Below are 14,767 nucleotides of genomic sequence, written 5' to 3' on the forward strand. Positions count from 1 at the left end.
AGTCATTTCAGTCCAATTTTTTTCAGTGTCGTGGACTTTAGGGTCAACAGGCAAGAGTCCATTCTGGATTGTCCCAGGAAATTGTGATGTGCTGTGTTCATTACGTGCTTACATACAGAAGTCGTATTTTTCAGCAATGGGGTAATGCCTGTCTTCAGAAAAACCCAATTAGTGATAACTTGTGTTCACTATTACTGTCAATGGCATGCATTGGCTTATGAGACATTTCCAGGATAAAACTCGAAACAGATTGATAAGGGAATAATGTGTAATAGGGGGTTTGACCTTTGAAAAGCCGCTGACAAGCATCTAAGGCTTCTGAACTCTAGCCCGATCTGATCAGCTCACCTAGTCTTGTCGACTTGCTTTTCTTATTTGTCAGAACTGTATACAGAGCTTTAAAAACTGCAATTAAAATTACTTTCAAATCTATCTGGAAATAGAAAGGAAAATACAGGGCAGGATATTGCAAGTGATATGTGTGATGTATGTTAGTTTAGAGGACATTTAATCTCTGTTGGCAAGCAGGACCGAGCCTGCTACCTTCATGCTTTAAAGTCACTTCTGCATTGACTGTAATGGTGATGACAACAACCTTTACTGACAATTTCAGCCTTGCAAAGGGTGAGAAACGAGCAGCTGCCTTTTCTGAAATTTCATGAGCCTACTCAGGATTCTCCACCATAGGATTATGCGACTCAGTTGTATGAAGTGAAGAAATAAAGAGTGAGAAAATGCAAAAGTCAGAGAGGGGATAAATTAGGAGAAAGGCCTTGTCCATGGATAGGAATAAAAGCCATGCAGGTGGAATGGTATCATGACAGAAGTGTAAGGGCCTTGCTGTGCCAGAATGCAGTTCAATACCTGGCTGCTAGGGATGGTTAGTGGTTTACTAGTTAATTGTTGCAGAACAAATGCAGCATGGAGGAGTTTTCATACCTGTAGCAGTTGATGTTTAATTGTGTTACCTAAGTTAGCAGTCTAATCTTTAGGTCTGCAGTGAGCAAAGACAGAAAGGTTCTTTCACAGTGATTTGGCTCTTCAGAGCTTTGAATTAGCCTCCTGAAATCTTTCTCTCTGCTCTCTCTTAGGCTCCTAACCCAAGCACATCAGCTGGACGCCCAGGGATGTGAAGCATGAATCCTTACCATGCCAAAGAATGAACTGTGCCATTTAGTTGTGTCTGTTACCCAGTTTAATCCCAGGGAGTGTTTCAACTTCTCATCTTTGTCTCATCTCCCCTCCATGACTTATTGTGCAACCTCATCTGGAGAAAAATGACAGTCAATCAAGTATGTTATAAATACCTTGAAATAAGTGGAGTAAACAGCGTGGCAATAAAGTTGACCAGCCAGCCTTCCTTGTGGGATGCTTTTTATTATATTCAGCTGCAAGTGTCTTTTCTCTAATGCTGTCCGTTCATCTTGTGCTGGGTTACAAGTCAAATCCGCAAGCACCTGAGCTCTCTTGGGGTTGGAGAGACCCAGCAGTGGCCAGCTCATGGCAAATAAACCATGTCATAAAATTGCAAGGGTTCCCCCATAATTTATTCTCCTGACTTTTTGTTTTGTTGCCATGGAGTAGATGACTGCAACTTGACATTCCTCAAATGTATTGCCTTGGCATATCAGGCAGCTATGCATCATTTATTTGAGATGCCATCACAATAGCAGAGGGATTCTGGGTGGGGAATAAAAGCTATAGTATAGCCTAAGCAGTGTGCAGTGGTAACGTAACTGAGTGTAGATACAGCAAAATGGAGTTTACCTACTACTAAACTAAGCAGTGTAAATTTACCTAGTACTCCACTAGTGTGGTAACATTCACCTGGGAGTGAGAATGATATATTTGTGTGTTTTGTAAGGGGAGAGGGAACAAAGAAATGACAAAAATTCAAGCACTTTGCTGTAGAAGATAATAGTGGAAATTTCTATGAAAGCAGTTGCTCAGTTTCTCACCCTGAGTTAAACTGAGGCAAAAGGTCAGTGAATGTAGCGATGGCAGCCATGATGGCAGTTCAGCATCTATTTCGATCAGCAGCAAAGTGACTTCGCCCTCTTCAATCTTTCAACATGAAGAAAGAGTGCCTTGATTTTTAGCACTCAATGGAACTAAACTTAAAATGACAATAAAACTTTCTGGTTAATATATTTCAGAAACCCGAATCAAACCATCTAGCTAATCTCAAATCCTGAAGCTTCTACAACTCCATAATATTTACACCTTCAAATCCTGGCACTAAGGCAGGCAGAGACATTTTGCTCTTTACTATAGAAGGAGCTTTCCTGCTCCTTGTTTTTCTGTTGAGCCATGAAAAATTCCCTGCTATAAAAGATGTGAGCACAACTTACATTCCTCTCTTCATATCCTGTTTTAATTATGGTTTTCATTATCTCAAAAGTTAGCTTAAATACTCCCCATTGTTCGACCAGTAAGTGAGTAAATAAATAAATAAACAATTTAACTGCAAGGGAAAGAAAAGCGTCATTCCAGTGTTTACCACTAAGTACTCTAAGCAACACTTTCCAAGTTATATAATAACTGAGTTAAGATTCTTCTCTCTGAACATTTCAGATCAAAATGTCTGGCACCTCTTCTGCCTCTACCAAAGTTTATTTAGTTGACCTACAGAGGCTGCCACTGTCTACGTTGGAGAAAAAATTAGGAGGAGATTCAGTGATCACATGAAAGGCACTTAGTATCAGAGGTTAAACTGGATATACTCATTTTGCCTCATCCCTCTCAATTAAGGTAACTTCAAAGATATTTGAAACTCCACAGATACAAATCTGGTACAAGGAGAGGGTTTTTCATGTACTGCTCATATAGCTGCAGAGGTCACTGCCGCAGGAGAGGTTTGTGATAACAGACTCATCAGCATTTAAAAAGGATGGCACATACATGTTCATAACAAGTCTATGTAAAATGTTCATAATACAAGGTTGCAAGGTGCAGGGAGGGGTGCCAGACTGGTCTTCTAACTCACCTGTGACTGGATTTCAGATTAGGATAATTTTTGTGCAGTCTGATTTACACAGATTTTTGTTTAATTCCTGGTAACAGCTATTCATCCCGGTACTTGCTTAGGAGCTTCTGATATCTTTGATACGCTTATTTGAAGCACTATCAGACACCAGCAGAAAGAGGATTAAAAACTCACTGGGCAAGTCCTACATTCCTATGGTCCAACACTGTTTGGCTAGCACAGAGTGTGCTGAGATCACCCCTGAACATGCACACCTTTCAGCCTCCATCAGATCATTAGATCTCCCATAGATGTCATTCCCTTGAAAAAAATGTACTCTCCCACAGCACCCTTCTGTGCTCTAGGGACATTACCTTAGTCTTACTCTGAGGATGAGGCAGGAAGGCTTGCAGGGATAACATATTGGCTTTTGTAGCTGAAAGTACTTACACTGACATAATTGCAATTATTAATAGTGGTGAAAGGATGTGCTCCATCTATAATTTGAGGTACTGTTTGGCAACTTGAGCAATATGAATCATGAATCATTCATAAACTGAGTAATGCTTTTAATTAGTTAGAATTAATTTTAAGATGTCCTCTGTTATTTTGTTGTGCAATTTAAGGTCAATAGCTGCTTTTTTTTTTTATTGTATAATGACATTGAGGCTACGAAATTCCTACCAAATACAAATGCATTTTGTGTTTTAGTTCAAACTGTTCTTATTCTCAGGGAAAAGGCTTTGGGAATGGTGGAGAGTCTTAAAGGTGAAGACTGTGGTATATCCCTAGTTATATATGAAGTGCTATTCCTGTGCTACCAGGTCTGAGAGCCGTGATGCAGTGACATCAGAGCCTGTAAAGAGAAGTTAGTGACATGTCTACTTGCTTAATATTTCAGATGTTCTTTAGCTGTAAATAGGCAGAGCTGCATTGAAGCTAGTAGAGCCCTACCAGCTAAAAATCCTGACAATATGGATTTGAGCAGGGCTCCATTCCCGGTCAGGAGGTTTCCAGGCTGCCTACCAGTCAGCAAGGCACCACTACATTCAAAATATTTACAATCCTTTCTGGTTGCTCCATCAAAAAATCTCAGAGATTATGTGGCCCAGGACATAGTCCCATTAAGTTCTGTCAGCCCAAAATGGAGGGGCTCAGCCAGAGAAGCCCATCTTTTCAGAGATCTGAGTAGGACACCTTTTTCTACACTGACTTAGGTTCCATTTTTTTCCCAGTATATCTGCTTAAATAACTGAGAAAATCCCCTCTCTTCTGCACAGTCCCATAGCTTACATTTTAGTTGTACATGCAGCCTCTGTCTCTGGAGACAGTTATCCCCACACTCCATCACCAGAGGAATGAAGACAAAACTCCAGCTCCTTCAGAAAGCACTAAGACATTTTTAACGGCATAATAATTGATGTTTTTATGGAGTTCCAGATCATTTACTGATACTGAACACTTCAGTGGCTTAATCCTTCCTCACACAATGTGGAGATAAATAATAGCTTGATAGACTTCATCATTCATGAAAGGCAGACAGAGCAGGCAAGCCAGCATGAAAATATTTTAATTATACTTTGTCAGAACTATATCACAGGAGATAAAAGTGCTATTCCTTCACCACTTTCACTTGGGGAATTTTTCCAAGTCTAAATTTATTTACTATTGAATATTGCACTTGGGTCCAAAGACTGGACTTCCAGAAGCTGAGAAGAAAGAGAAACAAGATAGAAACAAGCATAAGAACAAAGTGTGGCAGAACACCACAGACCTTTAGGACAGCAATTCCCTGCTTGAGGCCAGGTTTGGAGAAGAAAAACTTCCTAGAAAACAGTAAGTATTATGGAGGAGATGATGGGACAGATCTCATGTTTCATTGATTCTTTTCTTTATGCAAATTTAATATAGGACAGTAGTATGCAGTACCTCTGGACACATATCAGCTCATTGCAGCAACACTTTCCATTGGTAGATGTTCTCCTAACTAGTAGATGTTCTCCAGGCATTTCTCCCTAGCTTCCCCAATCTATATTTGTAAAGATAAGCATCTAGAGATGCAAATGAATGGCACCTGGGATTGATAAGGGACATAGAAAACTGGCTTTCTGATCAAAGAAAAAGGTTATGTCATAAATTAAATTTATTTCTGGAGCTGAATCCCAGCTTACTTAAGTCAGAGGGATTTTTTCCACTGTGTTTCAATAGTTTTGTTAGTGGGGGCCTTGTAAACCTGTGTAAGATAAAACAGGACGTATTGCAAAAGAGGGTTGTTCATCATCAGACTGTTCGAATTCTGCTTCTGTGGGTACTTTTATTTATTTTTAAATTTTTAATGGTTTTCATTATATTATTTTTATGTTGTATAAACACTTGATAAGAGCTTGATAACAGTTGTTAAAATTATTTTGTCTCCAGTGCAAACCCAGTATTACGTTTATGTGTCAGCACTAATTTGTTACTGGTGGCTTATCTTGTAACAGTATGTCACTGTAGGAGGTGTGCCAGAGGATCACTGATGACAAACTGGGGTAAACCGTATAAGCAATTCTGTTTTTTTTATTCTCAGTTAATGTTATAGACTGGAGAGTCCTCATACTGCTGAGGTGGATTCTATTGAAAGATGAGAAGTAAAGTATTTAGATGGTCTTTGGTGCATGCTGGAAAAGGTCAATAGCTTGTCTGCCACTTTGGTTGCCATCAAATGTCTCAGAGTGAGCATTAAAGAAGGGATTTCCAAAAAGTGCCTAGAATTTGGTTTATTCTGTTACCATTTAAAGTCAATAACAAAGTCCTCTTGACATTTATAGTAGTGGGATCATAGCAGGACAGGGGCTTGAAATTCTTCACATCCTAAAAGGTCTACACATACTTTACTGGTGATGGCATCGAGCCCCAGGCTTCCAGCCATGTACCTCATTCAGCAATAATGTGTCTTCTGTAATCAACCAATTTCCAAAACACAGGAATGGATACTTCATGAAATTCATACAAACACAATCTTCTTTTTTTAAAGCTTGCTAAGCTTTTAGTGTCAGTACAATTTCTCTGCAGTGAGAAGCTCTAATTTAATTAAATGTTGCATGAAACTGTATTTCTTTTCCCCTGTTGAACATTTGTTGCCTATTAATGCATCCTGTATTATTGAACTTAAGGTAAACAGACATTTCTATTTGGCCTTCTTTATGCAATTCATTTGTTTTAATAACTCTATCATGATTGATACAACTCTTTTCTTTTCAGAGTAGACTCTCCCAGCCTCTCCAAATCCTTCTTATACTGGTGTGTTCCCTTAGTGCCTTTAGACCTTCCCATTTCTGTCTTTTCTTTCTTAAAGACAAGACTACTGAAACCAGAGACAAGAGGGCTGAAACTACTATCGATGAGACACCTTACATTCATTTTATTCAGTTCCTCTCTAATCAGTGTTTTGTTTCTGATTAACTAAAGGTCCTTAACTGTTATTTTCTTTCCCTAGAAAGATTACTTTGATTTCAAAGCCTATCAATGTACATGGTGTCCTGGTCTCAGGTGGGATAGAGTTAATTCTCTTCATAGTAGCTGGTATAGTGCTGTGTTTTGGATTTAGCCTGAGAGTAATATTGATAACACACTGATGTTTTAGTTGTTGTTGAGCAGTTTTTGTACTAAATCAAGGACTTTTCAGCTTCCCATGCTCTGTCAGGTGCACAAGAAGCTGGGAGGGTTCATAGCCAGGACAGCTGACCTAAATTGGCCAAAGGGATATTCCATATCATATGATATCATGCTCAGTATATAAACTGTGGGGAGTTGGTGAGAGGGGCAATAGTTGCTGCTCAGGGACCGGCTGGGCATTGGTTGGCAGGTGGTTGCATCGCTTTTTTTCCCCTGGGTTTTGTTTTTCTCTCTCTCTCTCTCTCTGTCGCATTTTTTCCCTTTTCATTACATTGCCATCATTATCATTATTATTAAACTATCCTTATCTCAAACCATGAGTTCTCTTTTGCCTTTCTGATTCTCTCCCCTGTCCCATTGGGGGGGCAGTAAGCAAGTGGCTGTGTGGTGTTTAGCTGCCTGCTGGGTTAAACCACGAGACATGGACAGTCTCAGGTGTGTCCATATTTATCACCTCAGTATGTAATGTAATTCCTTACAAGTACTTTGGAACCCTCCTTAATCTATCTTGGCTAACCTAACCACTGCCATCAGCTAATTTTGCCAACTCAACATTTCCCTTTAGCCTATTGACTTCTTTAGTCTGTTAATAATTGCAACTAATTAAGAGCAACTAATCCAGGTAGTAGTCCATTTATTGGTTGGATCTTATACTGAGGTTTGGCGTTATATTATTTCTGTTGTCTTATTATCTCTTTGAGAAAATTTTTTCCTTGAGAGTGTGGGCTCTGAGGAGAGCTAAAGGGTGGAGGTGAAGAGTGCTTACACAGACATAAACCAAGTCTTAACAGGACACGACTATATTCAGATACTTCAAAGCCAGCATGCTATAAAAATATACATCGGTCTGAATAGCTTCTCAGTCAGAGAAATGTGAAAAATTTAATTTTCTTCCTGTAGGAAGTATTAATATTTTGTTTTCAACCCACATGGATGAGATTTTGACATCTCAACTATTTTCACATAAAAGAAAGTGGAAAACAATCTCAATTTGGAAACACTGGACTGCAAAACGTTTACTCTCCTAATCAAAAAGACTATTAAGCTTGAAAGGCTGATGTGTGTGATATTCAAAACTATCTGCAATACTTCTGACAACTGGAAACATCAGTGTTGGCATTTTTTTAGGATTAAAAAAAAGTTTTGTTTAAAATGATCTACTTGAAATATCCTATAACTGTTGTCACAGACAAAACACCCTGGGGGTTTTTTTGTGGTTTTATTTTTTTTGTTTATTTGATACTTTAAATTTGTAAAGAAAAGTTTCAGTCAAAATTTTTTAGATTTCTCTCTTCTCTCTTATTTCTATTTATTTTCTAACAGAAAAAAATTGAAAAATCATCTTAGAGATTACTCTTATGTAGTTCACTGAAGGCATAGAGAACATCCATGCAAGCACTCTTCCTACAGTGTTCAACAGAAAAGGTGTTTTGAAAAGATGTGCATTTTAGAAAGATATCACCTCTTTCTGCCTGAACTCAGAAATTCAACTGATTTCATTTAATAAATTTGGGACAAGGATTATTGCTGGCACCCTGCTTAACACATTTTCTTAACTGTGTCTAGTTTTTGTTTTAATTAAAATACTTTTCATAGATTATGATAGCGCTGTCTTTATTTGCTGTTGCTGTTCATTTAATACTAGGGGAAATAACGGAGGAGAAAATCTTGTTTTGATGTGGAAACGGAACCTAATACCCTGGTAATAGGAACCAAAAATCTTGGTTTTGAGTGCAGGTAAACATCTGTGGAACTACAACAGGTTTTTTAACAACAACAAACAGAGAAAGTTGATAAAATTAAATGTTCCAATTACCTTGGCTTATTTGAATTACCTTGGTTTATTTGGATGAGAGTTCTGTGGCAAAATACATGCCAACTTTCAGATTTCAAGGGGGCTTCATCTCATCTTTGCCACTGCAGGCAGGTAGCTTGTGGTGCACTAATCCTCACTGCAGGCTTGACTACCTGGGGATGTGCAGCTAAGGCAAACCGAATCAGTTGATGGTGTGAATTAAAGGACATTAAAAATTCTGTGGGTGTTCTCTTTCAAGTGTTAAGAGCCTGTGTGTCACTGCAGTTTAATCTTTCTGTGAGGAGGGCTTGTCCTCAGTGAGGTGTTAGCATAAGGTATAACTCCAGCATTGCTCCTGGCTGAACTCCTGCACACAGAGAGCAGTCTCTAACTTGCATTAAGCAATGATTTAGACACCTTTGCTGTGCTTTGCATCTGTGCTGGTGGATGAATTGAAGTGCCCTGTGTCCTGCTTATCTGGGTGTGGAGGCTTGCTAACAGCTGGTGTGCAGTCTGCCATACCCCAACAGGGCTGAATTGGCTGGTTTGTCACAGACCCAGGCTGAAAGTTGACTAATGCTTATTTTCAAACCAGCAAGGGGGAATTCAGCTACTCACTGCTAATCCCTGCACAGAGTGTGTCACTAGCCAGTGTCTCCCCATAGCTTCAATGTTTGCAGCATGACCATGTTTGCCTGAGGGAGGCCAGCTCCAGAGGAATCAAGCTGCCTCTAAGGGTACATGCACATGACTGGAAGCAATTGAGTTACTGAGGCTTAACAAGTTACCTCTAATCAGCTGATGAGCTGTAACTCAATAAGACACAGAGATTTTATTGCTTTTAATTGCATGTCTCCATCTTTGGTAACCTGAGTTAACCCTGCACTACCAATGTTCCATGAGAAACTACAATAATACATGAGCAGAGAGTCATGAACAGGGAGAAGGGGGATTCATTGCTCTCACTTTCAGTCAGTCATGTGAATTAGCTGGCTTTTCTCTGCAGTTTTCACTAGAGCCAAGGGAAAGAGGAACCTCTGTGAGGTGGCTTTGACAACATAAATCAGGGGTCTCCTTGGAGTCTCTCTCTGGAGGAGCTTACCTCTCTGCATTGATCACAGCCAGCTAATTTAGGCACAAATGCTTGTTTTGGATATTGTGCCCACATGAAACGGATAGTGCGGGTTGGGAATACATTGCCGTATGTGTCTGCCAACAAAAAAAAGATGTTTCCCCCATAAGTTGGTCTCCAATGCCAGCAGAGTCTACATATGTATGTATTCACAGGTTTTGGTTTAATTACACCTACCTTCTAATAAAACAGAAATTTAACATTTTAACTTTTTTTTACCTGTCCCCAAATTTTCTTTTTCTCCCTAAATTTGGCCTGTACAAAACTCTAAAGTGACAGGCAACTTCTCACTCATCCTGGAAGTGGCAAGTTTACGCTGATTGTTAATAGTGGGGATGAACGGTACCAGGTGACATACAAGGATACTCCAGAGTGCTGCCCTCCAGCAGAGCCATCTGAGATAGTCGAAAGGGATTTTTCATTTTTTTGTGATGAAATATGAGGGCATCAGATCAGGGAAACCAGATCAGATGTGACTGAAGAATTTGGCCACAGCAAAAACTATAATTAGGATTTTGGGTTTTCTTTCCTCCAGCTGCAGGCTACAGCTACTGTATTTTCAGACGTTACCAGACTGCAGAGTGAAATAACATCAGGAAGCCATTTAATTTTCTAAATTAGTGTTGGCCTTTCATTCACCTTTCCATCCTCTTGGGTTACTCAACTCCATATGAGAAGCGTTTGTTTCTATCCCCCTTCATTGTTTGTGTAATTGGAAAGAGTCAGTACAACTGTGCTTTTGTGGTTTGGTTTTAGTTGCTATTACTGCCGACTGTGTAGAATATTGCTATACATTACAGTTTAGAGAACCACTTGTATACAAAGGCCTTTCACAAATATCAATTCTGAAAGTTCTTCTGTAACTGCGTGGGGTAAATGGGATTAAATTTACGCATTCTGCAGCTGTGTTAAGGGAACTGGTGAAGGTTATAGTAACCCAGGATGGGTCAGAGGAATGTTAACAACTGCAGTGTAAGCTATTCTCTGCAAAACTCTGCCCGTGCAACATGGCTCTGACTTTATGTTTACCATATATTCAAAGACTGATTCCTACTCATCATCTCTCATATCCTGTTTTTGCAAACATGGAGCCTGTTTCAAACTAACTAGACTTCCAGGTGAAAACTGGGTGAAATATAAGGTTCCATTTTGATTTTCTGGGACATTTAACTATTGCTTTCAAAATTAAAGTAACAGTAAATAGAAATGGAGGGGTCTGCCATAGCTAGTAAGTGAAAAACTCATACACTCTCACCGTTCAAGTCCCAGCGCCTCACTTCTTGCTGACTCTATGTGAAAAACAAACACATCTCTGAATGCTGTGCAACTTGAGAAATGTCGGTTTTATCAGCACAGATAAAAGCTCCAGGTACTTAGGAGGCCAGTAACGCCCCTCTCCCCCCAAAATCAGAGTGGTATTCATAATACCTTTTTATTATGGTTCAGACTTAAACTGAGTTCTCCTCTATGGGATTTTGCTTGAAGAAAAACATTGCAAGCAGACCATCTGTTGGATTAGACAACAGCTTCATTCCCAAACCCCAGCCTCCCCCATTGCCTCCTTCTTACCCACTTCCTCACAGTTGCATCCAGCACATTTCAAGAGCTGAAAAAGCAACACTGAAACTTCTTTACCCCAGAAACTCAACAGTATGCCCTGAGGAGACAGCTTCTCCTTTGGGGGCAAGTCCCTTGAGTTCTAACTCCCATGCACGCTTGTTTTCCTTCTCTTCTCTTCTCTCATATGGGGACTAGATGTCAGTGTTCATAGCTTCTCTCCATGGGTTATACCCTTGCTCCACTTTTAAAATCTCGAGTGCTCTTCAGCAGATGTGAGAGCCTCGGGCTCACTTGCCCTCTGAGCCCCAGAGAAATCTTGATTATACAGAACCAGATATTATGTGTCAACAGCAGGCATTGTAGAATAGAGGTGTATTTTCAACAATGAGCTGCTAAAACTGTAAAGACTTCTAATTGAATTGCTAAAATCTCACAAGGGAGGGCTAGTCAATGCAACATAGTTCCCTCCAAAGCTGTTTTTCCACTCCTAGTGGAAAAAAAAGTTTTTTTTTAAAAAAAACCAAACCTGTTTTCATTTTCCTGATAGTTCTGTTCTCTAACTTTATTACTACAGTTTCTCTTCAGCAGTTATTCGGATTAAGAAGTTGATTAAAATTCTTTGCCGTTAAGCTCCTGAGTTTTCAGCTGTGTAAATGGCAGGGGATGTTAAGAGAAGGGGAAACTCTTGTAGCCCCCAAAGAAGTGCTTCATGCCTCAACTTGCTGATAAGGAGAGCAATGCAGATCCCTTTTTCTGACCAACACACTTCAGCACCTGAACTGTCTTTTATCAGAGGCCATACTGGAAATAAAAGTCTGCTGCTCCCATGGTCTCAGCCTATGACTACAGTATCACAGTATTAGGTACAGTGAGTACCTCCTAGCACTAACTGCTGCTTTGCTATGTGTTGTTAGTACCCGTCAGCACCACAAGTGCACTCATGGGAATCATGGTGCCAAATTCCTAGAGAATACCTAAGACCAATATAAAGATATTCAGACTCCAGAAGTAAATACTACCTACCACTGTAGCCTTCCCCTGTATCTGCAACATGCAGCATATAGACACTTTCTACATTAATCCACTTTTATATTGGTATGCCTACATGAAAAGAAATCATATTACAACAGCATAATACTGAAATAAAACAGTAGTGAGCCAGGCTTCATACCCCATAACTCAATTCATTCACACCTGCCTTTCAAGTATGTCTGTGTGTACCATATATGCATCTATACATGTAAGTAGTGTGCATGTTTGTGTATTTGACTCTGCACATAAAAATCGATATGTTTTTCTAGTTTGAATACTTTAGCAGGAAAAAATACACTGAAGTTAAAGTTAAGACAGTCTCATTACAAAATACCAATATTTATGATCCTTCTGTGTGTTCACTTGTTTGAGCTGGGCCCATAATCTTTTCCCTGCCTTTTCCTCTGGCTTAGGATGAGAAATATTTCATTCAGATACGACAATTTAAAGGAATTCTTAAAACGAGACCCTAGTAGGAGCAGTAGAGGCTGTAAGTTATATCAAAATCCATAGACACAAACTCCAGAAAATGTTTAACAACACAGTTCGGGTAGGTGTCATCTAAATTATCCTATGGAATTCACTGTTTCTCTGTAAATGTGCTGCAATGATGGGTTCTTGCACACTTGCTGTTAATTTTGTGACTGCCAAAATCTTTCTGCTTATTTGTCTTTGTTTCAATTAGCCTATGTCAACAGCTCTCTAACAAAGGAAAGATGCACATTTGCGACTGGTACTATCATGCAAGGGAATTCAGACACTTTTGCATGGAAATGAAAGATGAATGAGTACACCCATCAATGCTTGCAGGGGCTATCTCTATGCTATCTCTAAGAGCAGGCATAAGATTGATGTAGGACACACTATTCTCATTGATACTCATGAAGAAGAGCACTTATTATCCAAATTCTGTGCTCCATTTACCTATATCACAACTGTGAAGGTTTTTATATTGTCAATAAAACCCACTGTACCTTGTTTCACGGCTGCTTAGGCCCGTCTAAGATATGTTTTGTCTACCAAGCTTTGGCTTTTGAGATACGTGGTAGTGTAACCAGAGCAATAGAATTAACCAACCATGGATGTTGCTATACTCCTTGTACAGCCCTATCCAACTGGACGTTAAGTCTGGGGACATGGAGTATACCAATCAGTGTATTCTTTGATCTGTATTTTAGTCCCTAGGTAATCATTAATGTGAACGAAACAATAGACAATGTGCTTGTGTCAGAAAAGGATGACAAAATGTGGTTTCGTGTAGTGGACTGAGAAAACTGGCCAGGACTGCCAAGATTAAGAGCCAAGTAGGTAAAAGGTAATTCCAACAAGGGGAGATCGCGACCACCGACTCATGGACCACCGACCCAAGTAACATCACCTCCTCAAAAGAGAACAATGGAAGAGGACAACTGAGCCTGCGCAGTAATTTACATATGGAACGAGCAAGTTTGTACCAATCCGTAGAAAGGACAATAATGAATATGTATGAATAGGTAAATTTTTGATCTATAAATTGTATGGGAAAGGTGTGTAAGGCATGCATATTAGGAGGAGCGATCCCCCGTGCATCCGGCGCCATGAATAAAGAATGCCTGCTGTTTAATACTAAATTGGTGTTAAAGAGTTGTTTCTGATTTTACCGTGTTTTTCGATAACAGTAGAAGAACCAGTTGAAAAGGTTAATCTGTGGCTGTATCTCCCCACCACAATGCAGGCATGGCATATTTAGACCTATACTGAGGGATAATATGAGTTAAAGTCTTCAGACATTCATCATTGCTGTGCCTTGAACATTTCCTCCACCGTACTGGTAAATATAGCTGGACTCAAACTCTGTGAACACACAGTGAGCCTAAACGAGTAGTTGGGTTTTGCCTATGCTTAAAAGGCAATTTTGACGTGCAGCCTGGGTGAGAGGTTCCTGGACTCAGAAATCCTAGGGCTGTAACCTAAAATAATTGAAACCTGCTAAAAAAAGAGGAACTAGAAGTGTGTTTTGCTATTTGTTAAGACTCATATCCCCCTGCCACTGAAACCTCAGTCTCTGAAGTGCTTCTGAATTACCAATGACTGCCAAATACTACCAGAGGCTGAGGTGCTAGTCCATGTACTCCTTGCATAGCTACATCACCTGGAAAGGCTGTTAGTAGAAGGGTGGCACTAGAGCTGCTACTGTCCTTCATGGAGTTTGATTCAAAGAAGAGATGGGACAAGCAGCTTCAGCAACTCTGAGGCTGCTCTACAGTCCCGCTGTCCTGCAACCCCAACATTGGGTAGGTATCTTGACAATCCATAAGTGTTTCGACAATGAAAATTTGAGGCTTTGCACACAAAATTAGAAGAACACAAATGCACATATGAGCTTAACCTACAAAATCATAAGACACATTAAAGCATCACCAGCGAAGGTGCCAGATAGCTGGATTACAGTTTCCTTAATTTTTAGTGCTGATATCTGAATATAAAAGAGAAAATATACTACTACTTTTTTTTTTTAATCCCAGGGTGATCTTAGGATACTAGCATTAAAAAACAGACAGAATGGTTGAGGTTGGAAGGGACCTCTGGAGGTCATCTCGTCTACCCTCCTGCTCAAGTAGGGTCATGTAGAGCAGGCGACCTGTTT

The 14,767-nt window shown here is 39.7% G+C and overlaps 1 protein-coding gene across 10 annotated transcripts in view; it reads right to left on the reverse strand.

Moving 5' to 3' along the window:
* Positions 1-14,767, reverse strand: part of CHRM2 (cholinergic receptor muscarinic 2) — a 105,527-nt gene that overhangs the window by 36,387 nt on the left and 54,373 nt on the right. Inside the window, exon 1 of one of the 10 annotated variants that reach the window (XM_064457544.1) lies at positions 8,458-8,477. The exons of the other annotated variants lie outside the window; for them this stretch is intronic. The gene's annotated coding sequence lies outside the window, so the exon portion shown is untranslated. Of the gene's footprint in view, positions 1-8,457; positions 8,478-14,767 lie in introns of those variants that run through there. 10 annotated transcript variants of the gene reach the window in all.

Source organism: Phalacrocorax carbo, chromosome 1 (genome assembly GCF_963921805.1).
Source record: "Phalacrocorax carbo chromosome 1, bPhaCar2.1, whole genome shotgun sequence".
Taxonomy (NCBI): Eukaryota; Metazoa; Chordata; class Aves; order Suliformes; family Phalacrocoracidae; genus Phalacrocorax; species Phalacrocorax carbo.